Source organism: Rhamphochromis longiceps, linkage group LG16, assembly GCF_057381845.1.
Source record: "Rhamphochromis longiceps isolate RC_006_pf linkage group LG16, R_longiceps_female_GT1.1, whole genome shotgun sequence".
NCBI lineage: Eukaryota > Metazoa > Chordata > Actinopteri > Cichliformes > Cichlidae > Rhamphochromis > Rhamphochromis longiceps.
The window spans coordinates 8036618-8050320 of NC_140572.1; the positions used below are offsets into that span (position 1 = coordinate 8036618).

General features: G+C 45.7%; 1 protein-coding gene across 2 annotated transcripts in view; it reads left to right on the plus strand.

Moving 5' to 3' along the window:
- The first annotated feature begins 10293 nt into the window (after positions 1–10293).
- The window catches only part of zmym2 (zinc finger, MYM-type 2), a 35742-nt gene continuing 32332 nt past the window's right edge, over positions 10294–13703 (plus strand). The window contains exon 1 of one of the 2 annotated variants that reach the window (XM_085383503.1): positions 10294–10395. The gene's annotated coding sequence lies outside the window, so the exon portion shown is untranslated. Of the gene's footprint in view, positions 10396–11264; positions 11406–13703 lie in introns of those variants that run through there. The other variant, XM_085383504.1, reaches the window with a different exon arrangement.

Consider the following 13703-nt stretch of genomic DNA (forward strand, 5'->3'; position numbering starts at 1 on the left):
ACCCATATAGTTTGACCAGGTGGGCCCCACCTATGTCATCAGTGCTAAAAAAATATATTGATTACCTAACTTTGCCCCACCTGGGGCCCACATAGACATGTTTCAGGGTCTGACTTGCATTTGCCCATGTGCGACCCATATAGTTTGACCAGGTGGGCCCCACCTATGTCATCAGTGCTAAAAAAATATATTGATTACCTCACTTTGCCCCACCTGGGGCCCACATAGACATGTTTTCAGGGTCTGACTTGCATTTGCCCATGTGCGACCCATTTAGTTTGACCAGGTGGGGCCCACCTGTGTCATCGATACTAAAACATATATTGATTACCTAACTTTGCCCCACCTGGGGCACACAACAACAGCCTATCCTTAAATGACTGTGTTTGCCCATGTCTATCCCAGGTGGAAAACCCAAGTGGGTCCTACATGTGTTTCCCATTTTGGACCAAGTTAAGTGTTTCCCATGTTTGACCCAGCTAGGACCTACTAAAAGTGCTCACTTGGGATGGCCCATATGGGTTTAATGTGAAGAACCCAAGTAGGCCCCATACAAAAAGCCCAGTTTGAGCCCATGCCCACATGGTACCCATCCAGCCCGAGCAAAAACCAGGTGGGGCCCATATATACATGTTGGCTGGGAAGTTTGGAGCTGCCAATACAGGGGTGCTGCACAGAAGAGATTTTGCCGACTCAAAGGCATGCTGGCATTCAACTGACCATTCAAAAGGCACCTTTGGGCTACACAGTTTGGTTAGCGGGGTCACGACCACAGAAAAGTTCTTACAGAAACACCGGTAATATCCGGTCATCCCTAGGAACCGCCTTAGTTCCCGTCTGGTGGCTGGACTCGGGTAGTCCAGGATTGCAGCAACCTTCGCCTCCACTGGGCGGACCTGCCCAAACCCCACCTGCTTACCTAGGTAAGTGACGGTTGCCTTACCAAACTCACACTTAGCGAGATTGAGGGTCAACGAGGCCTCGGCTAGCCGCTGAAACACTGTCCTCAGAAGGGACATATGATCTGCCCATGTGTCTGTGTATAGCACCATGTCATCTAGATACACATTGCACTGGGGCACATCTCCCAACACCAACTGCATCAGTCGTTGAAAAGTAGCTGGGGCATTTTTCATGCCAAAGGCCATTACTGTGTATTGCATGAAGTGGTCAGGGGTGACAAATGCAGAAATCTCTGAAGCTCTGGGAGTGAGAGGCACCTGCCAGTAGCCTTTAAGGAGATCGAGTTTGGTGATGAATTTGGCAGGGCCGATGCTGTCAATGCAGTCTTCCATACGAGGAAGCGGAAAAGAGTCAGAGACCGTTACAGCGTTTACCTTCCGATAATCTGTGCAGAAACGGGGTGTGCCATCAGACTTAGGTGTTAGTAGACATGGGGAGCTCCAGGGGCTACAACTAGGTTGTGCCAAGCCGTTTTCTACTAAGTACTCAACTTCTTCTTTCATGACCTCACGTTTGGTGAAGGGGCAATGATATGCATGCTGCTTGATTGGGACTGCGTCTCCAACGTCAATGTCATGCTCACAAACGTGGGTACGCGAGGGTACGTCACTAAAAAGAGACAGGTAGGAGTGCAGCAAGTCAAGTACCTCTTTACACTGGGACGGAGGAAGGTGAGATAGGTTGGCCTCGGCCTTAGCTAAAAAAACAGAATTTGACAACCGCCCACATTGCTGTCCCTCAGAAAGGGTACCCAGATCATCATCACCCTTAACTTCAACACTTAGCAGGGCAACAGCCGTCCCAGCAGTGTCTGATGATTCTGTCATGCTGGTGTCTCTGGTATGGTATGGTTTCAACATGTTGACATGGCATAGGCGAGTCTTCCTTCTGCGTTCTGGGGTGTTGAGAATATAGTTGGTGTCAGACACTTTTTTCACTATCACATAGGGGCCTGAGAAACGAGCCATGAGGGCAGAACTGGGCACGGGCAACAACACAAGAACTTTGTCCCCAGGCTGGAACTGTCTTTCCACTGCTTTTGATCACATCGTTTTTTCATGTTTGCCTGGGATACACAGAGAGCCTCTTTTGCTAACAAAGTAGCCCGTTGCCACCTGTCCTTGCATGTTTTTACAAACTCCACCACAGTAGTTTTAGGCACACAACCACTGAGAAAACTCTCCTTCAACACCTTTAGCGGACCCCGCACGTCATGTCCAAACACCAGGGTAGCTGGGCTGAACCCCAAAGACTCCTGCTTCGCATCACGTATAGCGAACAATACAAAAGGGACCCCTTCATCCCAGCTTTTTTCCGGTGTCGTGGCAATACTTACTCAACATCGCCTTGAGAGTTTGATGCCACCGCTCCAGTGCACCTTGTGACTCTGGGTGATAAGCACTAGACACAGAATGAGAAACTCCAAAGGACCGTAGAGTCCGATTAAAATCCCTGGACATGAAATTGGTACCCTGATCTGTCTGCACGGTTTTCGGGAGGCCAAAGGTGGTAAAGAATTTGACTAGTGCTTTGGTAATGCTTGCTGTCGTGATTTTCCGCAGAGGAATCGCCTCTGGGTATCGAGTGGACACACACATTATGGTTAACAAGAACTGATTCCCTGCCCGCGTCTTTGGTAAGGGGCCAACACAGTCTACCAGGATATGCTCAAAAGGTTCACCGACAGCAGGGATAGGACGTAGGGGGGCGGGGGGCACCGCCTGGTTCGGTTTACCCACAAGCTGGCAAGTGTGACAGGTGTTACAAAACTGCACTACATCTGCTTTCATTGCCGGCCAAAAGAAATGCTGCAGTATACGGTCATATGTTTTAGTGACACCCAAATGACCTGACCATGCGTGATCATGTGCTAACTGCAGCACATGCCACCGCAGACTGGTCGGAACCACCAACTGCCGCACTACGCTCCAGTCTTCTCCAGGCCTTGGGGTCCACTTGCGCATCAATAAACCTTCCCAAACGAAAAATGTCTGCCTCTTGCTCCCCTCACCTCCCTTATCCTGAGCTGCTGCGGTAAAACACTGAACTAATGAAGGGTCTTCTTTCTGAGCCTTCACAAGTGCTTCCCAGGTGAGCAGAAAAGGAGCTCCAGACACAGGAGCTGGCTCAACCACACTGTGAGCTAACTCTAAGGCTCCATTATCTCCCTCATCGGTGCAGGGCATCACATCCTTCTCTAGAATAGAGCCGATCACTGATTCTGACAAATCAACCCCCCCACCTTGTTGCTGGGCACGTGAACGAGTCAGAACGCTCACCGGGAACACATCCGGGTGCTGCAGGCTGAGGGCATCTAACACAGGCTCTATAACAGGATTGTTGGTCACCTCAGGGGTAGGGTAAACTTTCCCACCCGCGATATCATTTCCCATTATAAAATCCACCCCATTAATCGGGAGAGAAGGCCGCACACCCACTGAGAAGAAACCACTCACCAGCTCACTCTGTACCCAGATACGATGGAGGGGAGCAGGCACAAAATTCATCCCAACACCTCTTACAATGATGCTAGAGTCAGTCAGACTTCTCATTAAATTCTTTTTTCCCCCCCCGATATTTTTATTAAAGTTTTTGCATCGACTTTTACAAAAGACAAATTGAACAATATGCCGTTTTCTTTTTAAAGAACATAAAGCAATATAAGACATACACTCCCACCTCATAATTATAGCAGTACCAGTGGGTGTACAAACAGAAAAAGGAAAAAATCCAATCTAATAATACTAGTAACAAACCCTAGGGTACAAGACAACAGTTCCTGAGTGTACAAGGGAGATGTGGAGAGTATCCAAAACCCCCACCTCCACACAGACACATAAAAACCAAAACACACAAAAAAAAAAAAAAAAAAAAAAAAAACCCCACACATGATAAATGGTCAGCTTAGTTATAGGGATAAATCAATTCTGTTAGAGAAAAGAAATATGTATAAAGTAGTTAAATACCATCATAGAACGCAGGCACAATAGAATCCATATACTTAAACTTAGGCCTCTTACTTGAACACAAGATAAGAAAAAATAAAATATGATAGAGTCTGAGCTGGCTAATTGGGAGCATTGCGAGACCGCAAAGTCTGAACATGATCAAAAAAGGGTTGCCAGGTCTTAAAAAAAAATTTGGCCGTAGACCCGCGCAGGGTGAATTTAATCTTTTCGAGTTTGCTAAAATGCAGAACGTCTCTGATCCAGATTTCCCAGGATGGGGCAGAAGGGGACTTCCAACATAGCAATATTCTGCGTCTTGCCAATAAGGTGAGAAATGCGACCAGATCCGCTTGAGGCGTCGGCAAGGCAACTGAATCAGGAAGAACCCCAAACAAAGCAGTTAAGGGCACAGGTTGGAGGGTTAGCTGGATGATCTTAGATAAAATCAAGAAAATATTAATCCAGTATTGTTTGAGGGATGAACATGACCAAAACATATGCATTAAAGAGGCAGGTGTTTGATGACAACGGTCGCAGTCAGGGCTAAGATTGGGGTATATTTGAGCTAGTCTGGCCTTAGTCCAATGTACACGGTGCAGAATCTTACATTGAATCAGCCCATGTTTGGCACAGAATGAGGAGCCATGGACCCGGTAAAGAATTTTATCCCAAGAGTCATCCTGAATCACACACCCCAGATCCTGCTCCCATGCCAATTTAATAGCCGAGATTGAAGAGTTGCCAAAGGAACATATTCTCCCATACAAACAGGAGACATGATAAGAAGGTCTAGATGGGAACTGAGAGGATTTCTCCTTAACAAAACTCCGGATTTGTAAATAGCGAAAAAAGTGACTTTTTGGAAGGCCAAATTTCAATGAGAGCTGTTCAAAGGAGGCAAATGTATTCTGAATGTACAGATCAGAAAAAGACCTGATACCCAAAGAGGCCCACAAATAAAAAGCACCATCAGCTAACGAAGGCTGAAAAGAGAGATTTTTCAAGATGGGTGATTGAAGGGGAAAAAAGGTCAACTTAAAATAACGATGAAATTGATACCATATTTTCAAGGTAACTTTGACAATAGAGTTATTATAAGAGCCTGTACTCGAAGGCTGCTTTTGGGCATAAATCAGGGCTGGTAAAGAGGCTGAGACACAGGAAGAAGTCTCCAAACTGAGCCAGGCCGGGGCATTATTCGTGTCTTCCCCCTGTAGCCAATACCTGAGAATACAAATATTACATGCCCAATAATAGAACATAAAGTTTGGTAAAGCCATCCCCCCCCCCCCCATCTTTTTCGGTCTTTGAAGATATGTCTTGCGTATTCTGGGTGTTTTTTTCTTCTCATTAAATTCAAGCACACTAGCTAGTATGAGGGACTGTGAGCCACCAGTATCACGCAGAATGGTCACTTCACGCTTATCCTCGGTCTTACCAGAAAGCGAAACTATCCCCTTAAAAATGAAGGGCTTAAAACACTCATCCGGGGTCTCAGGGGAAGGGGGCCTACTGACAGGAGGCATGGTTTTAATCAGCCCAACCCCTTTTGGTTTACGTGAAGACGAGACTGATTGTTTCCGTCTGTAAGCTTCACAATCTGCGATCAGGTGGCCAGACTTAAAACAGAAAAAACACTTTCGGTCTGCCTTGGGACGAAACACAAGTACCTCACTCTTTGGGTGCTGTGCAACTGGCACCTCGCTAGCCTTCACTGGGGCATCGCGCCGGTCATACCTACTGACACTGGTTTTATGGACGAGCGCGAACTCATCAGCCAGCGTCGCAGCCTGCTGTAGTGAGGAAACCTTCTGTTCATTAATATATACACACCGCGATGCGCTCAGCAATGCAGTTCTTAAATTCCTCTATGAGCATTAGTTCCCGGATCGAAGCCAGGTCAGTGGCTTTGCAGGCCACACACCACCGATCGAAAAGAACACCTTTTTCCCTGGCGAAATCAAGATAGGACTGACCCTGACCTCTTCTCAACCCCCGGAAACGCTGCCTATAGGCTTCTGGGACCAGCTCATAGGCCAGCAGGATAGCCCTTTTCAGCTTGTCATAGTCCAAGCTGTCCTCAGCTGACAACGAGGAACAAACTTCTTGAGCCTTACCCGCCAGCTTACATTGGAGCAAAATGGCCCATGAATCCCGTGGCCAGTGCAAGGCCGTGGCTATTCGTTCAAACGACTCGAAGTAGCTGTCGACCTCAGTGTCACGGAACATCGGAACCAGACGACTGTTTTTCCCTACGTCAAACGGGGTGTCTGCCTGACGAATGGAGGCAGTCGGAGGAAGGGAAACCTGCCGGAGTTCCAGCTGTCGCAACCTCACAGCTGTCTCTGCCTCCACCTCCACCTTCCTCAATTCGACCTCTCTGGCTCTAGCAAGCTCTGCCTAAACGCCTAAGCTCCAGCTCTTTCTTTAGCTGGAACTCCCTCTCACGGTCCTCCTTTTCTAACTGGAGACGAGCCAGGCGTACACGGAGCTTAGCATCCTGCTTCGAGCCTTCACTTGATTCAATGGAGAGGGGTTCGAAGCGAGGCAATGTCATGGGTTTGTCCTCAGGCAGCCCCTGATCAACAGGTGTCGACACAAATGGACCTACAGCTTGAGCTGACGCCTGCGGAACAGGCTGAGACGCTGCCCCATGCTCAAGTGGACTGGCAGATACTGGCAAGGCCACTATCTCTTTCTCCACCAAGCCAGACACAAGAGCAGCTTTCAGCTCAGCCTTACGCAGAGCTGTGGAAACAGAAATGCTATAACCTGATGCCACCTTATGCAAATCCCTCTTCCTACAGGCGTCCAGTTGGACAAGCGAGGGGTTTTTCTTAAACACGGCAATATCAAAGGTAGCCATCAACTCTAAAAACAAAAAACTACCTGAGGCTAACAATAACAACAAAGAAGCACCACCTCCAATACACAAATGAGAAAACAGGCGGGAAAAGTGTGGCCAGAGGTTAACCAATAAATAAAAGTACCGCCGACCCTCTCCCCAGACCTGCCTACTAAAATCTTAGCCTAGTTAGCTTCTGGAGTGTACCAGGCTCGAGGCAACTTTAAAGGCTAAGCATCAAGTGCACAAAGCACCGACAAGCCTACCCCCGACAGGGAACTAATCCCCACCCGGGATTACTCCGAAAATAATAAAGGAAAAATAAAAAATGAGTGCCTGAAGGAGGAGCTTACGCTCAGCTAGACACTCCCCTTTTGCTAACTGGAGAGGGAGCGCAGCCGATACAATACAACTAACCAGGCCACCGGCAAACAACTCACAAAAACTCTATTTTCCTTCCATTCATATCCCGGACGAGCCCCCACATTGTTACGTTCCCCCCGAAGGGGTCTAGGCATGTGAGTGAGGGGACCAGTAACAAATGAGTCCGGAATCAGAATGAAAAGGAAAACAGACAGAGTTGTTCTGTATTAATAGAACTTTATTACGAAATGGTACAGGTGGATTACAAACGACATTAACATTAACTTAAAGGGCCGGCAACGCCGTCTTACCAACAACGCCAAAGAAACAAAGAAAACACTCGCAGCCACGAAAGGCAGGAAGACTACCAAACAAACACAATAAAAAAGGAGGCACTTCCCACACTTCCTACCCTACTCCCCACCACGGGGAGACACTCTCAGGGCCCACAAGCCCGTCTGCTCACTGGTCAGAAAGAGGCTGTCTGTCCAAAATCTAGCACAGAAACGCGTAGAGCCACCGAGGAAAAAGCCACCCTGCTCACAGCTCATCCCCAGTTTAAATAGCCTCAGAGGATGATTGCTGACTGGAGTCAGGTGGCAAACGAGGCTAATCAGCAGCAGCTGTGTCCTGGGGAGAGAGGAGAGTGAGAGAGACAGAGAGGGGTAGGAGTGGCAAGAGGGGTGGAGGCGGGGAGAGTGGGCAAACACCCCACCCACACACTCCCACAGCCTCACAGAACGTAACAAACAAAAATCCAGAAATACCACAGGCTGGACCCAAGATCACTATAGGCAAGGAGTTTTATTGCTGCACATATAACTTGTACACCCATGATCATTACTATCATATGAACATGCTTTAAAGCAAAACAGCAAACATCTGTTTCAAACAGTGTCTTGCATCTTTAAGCAAGACCATGCCAAACCACCAGCAGCATGAATCACAGCAGCATGATGGATTTTACTTCTCTGGGAAGCTATTTGAGCGAATCCATATAAGAAGGAAGGACCAACAACACTGCACGCGTATGAAAGAGATCTCAAGCCAAGAGCCCCGGAAAAGACATGGAGCCTTTCTTTTAATTTGTCCTTTTTAAATAAAGTAGATGTTTTAAGGAGGGAGTTTGCTAACAGTTGTTGTTAATTAATGCAGTTTTTACAAAATGTGTTCATAAGTAGTGGAGCAGTAGGGACATAAAATCCTACAGCTAAAATGCAGCATGTATTCACACTGCACAACAAAGTTTAACTTCCAAACTGATGGTTTCCAGTCGCCACTGTATCCTAACAATGTTATCAGCGTCATTTCCTCTGTGTTAGTGGTAATAAACTGCTGCTTGGTCAGTGTAACTCAGGGCAAAAAACAACAACAAAAAAACGCACAATTGTTTATTAAAACCGCGTGAATTACAGAGAGGCTGATTACATAAACACTGTGAGTTCATAATAGCCAGTGTGGCACATCATCTTCGATCTTTATCCAGGATCGTATTTAAAAAGAGATTTCAGTGTGATTTGCGCCTGTGAGAAACTGAAATCTCCGACATTTTGTGCAGCGGCGCACAGCCAGAGGATCTGGCAACCAGACACTCAGCCTCATCAGACTGACTTAGAAATAAATCCGTGTATCTTCCATCCATTGCTACCCCTCATCTCGTGAGTTCAGAGATAGCCTGCGCGTAAGGAGGGTAAGGAGGTGGCGGTCCTTTTGTAATTGTTCTCTTTGATCTCTTTGGGCAGCCGACCCTTTAAGTGAATCTGATCCGCACGTTTCAGTGTGACATTTGAACGCACCTGATCCGCCATATTTAACAAACGTGATCACGGGCTCATTCCACCTTTGAGCCACCCCGATTTTTTTTTAAGTAATAACAAAATTACTACTAAACTATAGATTACCCACCTCTACATGTAATAATTTGCACATCTGCCTACTGAAATCAGTAGTTACTTAAAGCAGTGCAATTTGATATGGGCTTAATTTTGCTTTGTAAAGGTGTGTGCGGCATTTTTCTAACACTTTCTGGTGGGCGTCATTAATTTCCCGCCGCCGTTTGGTTTCTGGTGAGTCTCTGGGTGAAATTATGAGAGGAAACCCATGTTGAGCCGACACAGCTGAGAACATGAACTCTCTCAACCCGGATCCTTGTTCCTGATTGGATCCGAGCTGTGTACTTCAATGCAGCTTGTTAAGCTTCGAGAAAGGGGACCCAAAATAAAAAATCAAGAATAACTAAGGTGCATTTCTAGCAGGACTGGCCACACTTGACCTGGGATACATGCTATATATCGAGGATAAGGTGCGAGCATCTTAATGGATTTTTAATTGCTTGCAATGCAGCCACTGATTGGACCTCCTGCGCAGGCGCAAGAGGAAAAGAAAAGAGGGTGAATCGTAGAGGAGCTCTCACTCCGTAGTTACTTCCGGTTACAATAAAAATAAGAGGAAGTAGTTGTTTTGTTTTGTTTTTTAGGAAATTTGAGCTCCTCGCGGTGTATCATTTTTATTTCAGTCGTTAATTTCTATCAGCTGTGTTTTAGATATCGGAGAGTAACCTCAATATAAAACGTAATAACTGTTAATAATGAAAATTACAGATTCAGACCGATTGAATATAAAATTTATAATTACATAAACGGCTAGCTGCGAAGGTTAGCAGCGGGGCAAAAACTAAGGGGTGATTTGCGCGGGACAAATTATGCAATTTGTACTCTTATTTGAGGTTTTACCAGCAACTGTTTACCTGTAGTTTCAGTTTATGTCCATTTTCAGTGTTGAAAATGTGCCAAACAAAAAAATCGTTTGGCCTTTTTAAAATGTATGTTAACATTACATTTCAGAGCAGCTTACATATTCTGTCCAAAATTGAAGGATGCCCCAACAACCTACTTGCTACATCACAATGGACTATGATGGAAGGACATTGTGTAATAAAGTACAAAAAACAAAAATCAACAGCATTATAATAGACAACATTCGGCCTCCCTCACATTTATCATGAGTCCACAGAGTAACAATTACTGACTTAATAAAATCACTCCTCCGAATCCCGTCTCACTGAGAACTGTGAATAGATATGTTGCAGGTAAACACAAACCATAAATGAGTTCTCAGAAATTCATATCTGTTTTTGTACGCGAGTGAACGTGCTGTTGACGCGTAGTGAGTGCTCTGCTCAGTAGATGATCTTGGATATAAACTTGTGCGCACGCGCTTCCGCGGATTAATGTCAAGGCACAAAAGTGGCGCTACACCGTTTTGAGCTCTACTCCGGTAAGCGAATTTCACAGACGTTTTTCGTATTCTACTTTTACGCCTAATTGGCCAAAGTTTGGGGAACTTGTGCGGGGGGGTTAGCCGGATGCCCGGAGAGTTTCACAGTACTCACACTGGGGCGTGAAGACTCATTAAGGGATGAATAAACAGTTAATTTTAACAGATTTGGTCCTCTCCGTCTCTGCGTGTTGTAGCTACTGCCGCCTCTAGTCTTCAGTATTGTTCAGTTGGCTAATGGCGGACGGCAGGCAGTGCTGTTTTCCGCTGGGGGAGGAGGGAGGTGTGTGGTGGGGGGGTGGGGACAAAATTACTCTGGTTGTTATAGTAATGGGTTCATACCTAGTTACAGTTTAGGTAACTCACAGGATGCTCACGTAAAACACGATAAGAGAATTTCTCCGGGTCTTGTTTACCACCGCATGACACAAATGAAGCCAGTTCATGTGATATATGAGAGTAGGGCGCCCCTTGCGGTTGCCGAGTATATTTTGCCAGTGATTGCGCCAGGGTGGACTCCGCGTAGGGTAACTTTCCAATTAAAACCCCCATCGTCACAGGTATCGCAGAAATCGGGCTTTTTATTCGAAACCCGGGTCTGTTTCGCTGGCACCGGCATGTGTGCGCCTATAGAGCAGATAATCTGGACAAGAACAGGGGTTGTGGAAGGGGGGAAACACGTTTTCTTTTTCCTTTTTTTAGGTGTTGGGGACTGTGCTTGTCAGTGGCACACTGCATTAGCCCATCTTGATAAACATTTGCTTCTATTTTAATCTGTTATATGCGAGCAAGTTGCAATGATTTTTGTTGGTATTTTAACAATGGCGCAGTCTGTGTCTGCTCTCCTCCCCTCGATCTGCCGCTAATCCAATGGCTGTTTGCGGCAGGAAGGGGCAGGGGAGGGAGCGGAACGGAACACCCTGAACCACGTTTCTCCTGGACCCCAACTTGGAAGCCAGTCTAGCCTCTCCTTATTCCCAGGTTATTTATGGAAGAGCTGCGCAGCTCAGGTAGTGCTGGTTCCGTTTATTCTCACTGATCAAAGTTTTGGATCTGCTTTTTATTGCCAAGTTTGTTAAATATAAATGCCGGGGAAGAGAAATGGAAGCTATTTCGGGGTCGAGTGATAGTCGCCGCTGTAGCCGGGGGCACGGGCCGGATTTTGTGCTGTGGTGGTCCTTCCAAGCGGTGTTGATAATCAAGGGCACGACCAGTGGGACTCCGGCGGCCCCCGAAGGCTTCGTACAGCCTGTCCTTCATTGGGTGTTTTCTAATAATTCACAGGAGGTCTCTACAGCTGTGTATAGCAGGGTTTAGTTTTGCATTCAGGTAAACGGAATGGACCATTTGATTTTGTGTTGTGTATTTTTTTTAGCCCATCAGCTGGCTTGGGGATGCTCTGATGGCTGCGCATTACGCATCACTTCTCAGTGACATAAGTCTTATATAATAATCCCAGGCGTTTAATTTGAATATTTTATTAATCGGCTGTTGTCTGCGCAAATACTGGCGCAAACAGCTATCACATCTCCACCTTGTGACCTGCTTGGGGGGAGAGACGGGGAAAAATGTCAACTTCTGTGGCTTCATCCGCAAACTGATGCAGTTGGAAAGGTAGACGAGCACCTCTGTGGGGTGGTGATGTGGCGCAGGCGTTGCTTTAAACTGCTAGTCTTGTTGAGGTGTGTGTGTGTGTGTGTGTGTGTTGCATGGAGGCGGGCTCGGCCACAGCGCCATCCCACCTCTCCGTTCACCTGGTGTTGACGTTGGGAGTCAAGGTTGCATGTCAGAGCTCATTAATGCTGGGCCCTCGTTTTCATCTCATCCACGTGAATGCAGGCTGTCTCGTAGCTCTGCATTGCAGTCTGAACTGAGTCTAGACCAGGCTATCCTCCCCCCCTCAGAGCACTATTGAGTTGCTTTGCACATAGATTTCTCTGTTGGTGGAATATCAGGCCAGAAAAGCATGAAGCATCTATCTGCAGCTCAGCTTTGCTTTGCTTTTGGGAGGTCTTGCAAATGGGGGAGTGGGTTCCTTTGGGTCTCCTGGCTAGTATTTGGACTCCAGTTAACACCATGGTTACGGACATGTTATTGCCTTAGCGCAGGTTGTGTTTATATACATTAGCTTGGGTTGTCGCTTCTAAAGGAAGAACCTAATTATAGTAAGTCAGTGACTTGGAATTCAATCCTTCTTTTGAACAGTCAAGCATATTGTATTGATCTTGAATGTCATTCTGTTTTGCCTTGTACTTCCTGTCACATGGTCACAGCAAGTAAGTGTTCCTTATTCGGCACTAGTGCTCTACAGTGGAGCAGCTCTTTATTAGCAGCAAACATATACACCTCTGATATAATGACTGCTGAGTTTGCAGCCGTGGCATTTAACAATGTGAACTCCTATATTTCTCTACCAAGCATACAGTTATCAGAGAGTCTTTGTACTTTGATAAAAAGTATAGGACAGATATGCAGCCCATTTTTGCATATTGAAATTTTTCTTCGTCTTCTCTCTGCTTGGAAAATACCTGCAATGAAGAAGTACAGTTTAAATAAGCATGAAATCGCTTTAGTCATTTGTAACGCAAAATAGCAGTCTGGCTGGAAAAAAACGGGTATTTGAAAGCATCAGAGCAGACTGAGAATTTGTAGCGGGAATGTTTTAACTTTTTTTATTATTCATTTTGTCACTTTTTAGTTATGAAGAAATTTGGCAAAAGAAAATGATTTTTTGTTTTTTGTTTTTTTGCTAGTAATCTGCTTAAAAATCTTGGGAAGACATGGGATGGGGTCAGTCTTTGTTAATTATCCTGCAGCCGATTTCCTGACTTAGTTGGAAACTTGACGTGAGCGCACTGCTTGACTCCACATCACGACCATGTGTCTCACGTGCTGGATATGGTGCTAAGAGAATTGAAAACGATAGTTAAATTAACTTTATTTGAAAATCAGGTCAAACATTTTTTTTAATTTCAGCACCAATATACTGTTGAGGCCCTTAATATTTGACCAAATTTAATAATTCAACTTTCATAGAGATGTGTTGTCAATGTAAAATGTGGTAGAGGCAGGATATTCTATGAGCATGCATGGCTCCCAGTAGCAATGGATGACTAGTCTTTCCTTACAATGTGACAGAAGCCCAACACATTTTCTCTGGCTCAAATGTAAGTGGAAAATTAAAGGAAACCCCGGCTATTAAGACATGTTTGCACTAAAATATGTACTGTGCTTTCAATAAAACATATGTGGTATTAAAATACACCAAATGTTTTCCTTTTAAGCACATTTTATATAAAACCGATTTA